The sequence below is a fragment of the Coenobita brevimanus genome, chromosome 15 (genome assembly GCF_032717465.1).
Source record: "Coenobita brevimanus isolate Jiangsu-jjx chromosome 15, ASM3271746v2, whole genome shotgun sequence".
Lineage (NCBI taxonomy): Eukaryota > Metazoa > Arthropoda > Malacostraca > Decapoda > Coenobitidae > Coenobita > Coenobita brevimanus.
Window position 1 is genome coordinate 14365300 of NC_136968.1, and position 1437 is coordinate 14366736.

A 1437-nucleotide genomic window follows, 5' to 3' on the forward strand; every position below is an offset into this window, starting at 1 on the left:
TTATAAGCATTGTTTCACTCACTAACTCATCACCATTCATGACCTTTTTTTCCCACATTACCTGATCATCATTTCTGACTGTTTCTTCCTCTAATGCTATGTAAACTTTGTCCTCCATATTGTCATCGATTGGGGAATCACTCTGGCCCTGAATGTCTTTATTGGCCAGGTCACTGGTAACAGGTGAATTGCTGAGACAATGGCGTGCAGGGGGGGGGGAAAGGTTATGCGGTGTAAGGCATTGTCCCTGCTTGGCATCTTGCAGAGGAATAGAGGAAGGTGTCCCGTGTATACGTGCCAAAAATCACTCGTGAAATCACTCGCGAAACTTGAAAATTGTGCAAATTAGGGACCTTGCAATGTTGCCGCGTTAATTTACGTCTCCAGGATATGAGTGCACATCATGTGAGGACGTGAATTCACGTCTCCGGAACAGGGTGGGTTAATCGCCTTAGTATATCAAACCGTCATTGTTTAGCACATCCATTATCAACCCATGAACTGCCAAAAGTCTGATTTCATGTCGTGGAACCCAATAATACCGTTGCAAATGCTCATCAGGCACATGGAGACAGTCTAATGGGTCTCTGAATTTTCTCTCCGGACGTAAATGTCGGTGAGCTAAATACATAACCACAGGCTCCATCGTTGTACAGTAAACATCAGCAGCTGACTGCCCAAGCGTCCCCAGTGGAGGCTTTCCAGGTGGCATGTTTATTTTTGACACATACACATTACCTTGCAAAGAAATATGTATTGCCAGAGTTCTTAGCAGCACTTAAAACGATTATGAAACATCTTTTATCTTTCTGTCTGTTCAATTTCTTCTTTTACGACGTTGATTAGAAGTGAAGAGAGACAAAGGCAAACGATAGGCCAAGAGGTTGCATACTTGATAAACACACTGATTCCGGGTTGTAATGTAGATTAAGGTATGTCCCCCAAACGCTTAACTTCAGGCGCCAGATCTTGGTGCAAGATGGCGGCACCCATGCTTAGTGAATGACTGATTCTGCCTCAGCACTGTACCTTTAGGCACCGTTAGGAGATCTGGCACCTTAAATGCTTAGTGAATCCAGCCCCAGTAAACCACGTTGAGTAAACCGCTTCCCATTCGATCAGCGAAGTTAAGCAACGTTGGGTCTGGTTAGTACTTGGATGGGTGACCGCCTGGGAACACCAGATGCTGTTGGCATCCCTACGTGTCAAGTGGGGTTGGTGGAGGAGTAGTGCCCCTCCCTGTAAAACAATTAACTCAAAGCCCTTGGCCACCCTGTTTGGGATACATGGCGTCTGGCAATGGATGGATGGATGGAACTTTAAATAAACCTTCTAACCACTTAAAGTGCTTCATATTGATTACCAATGGCAGATAACAGCAAGACATCACATTTAGGGGGTCTAGGGAGCAAAATAAGGAGCAGTTAAAACTTACGC

At 45.0% G+C, this 1437-nt stretch overlaps 1 pseudogene; it reads left to right on the forward strand.

Moving 5' to 3' along the window:
• The first annotated feature begins 1078 nt into the window (after nucleotides 1–1078).
• Nucleotides 1079–1195, forward strand: LOC145390845 (5S ribosomal RNA; annotated as a pseudogene).
• The last annotated feature ends 242 nt before the right edge of the window (nucleotides 1196–1437 follow it).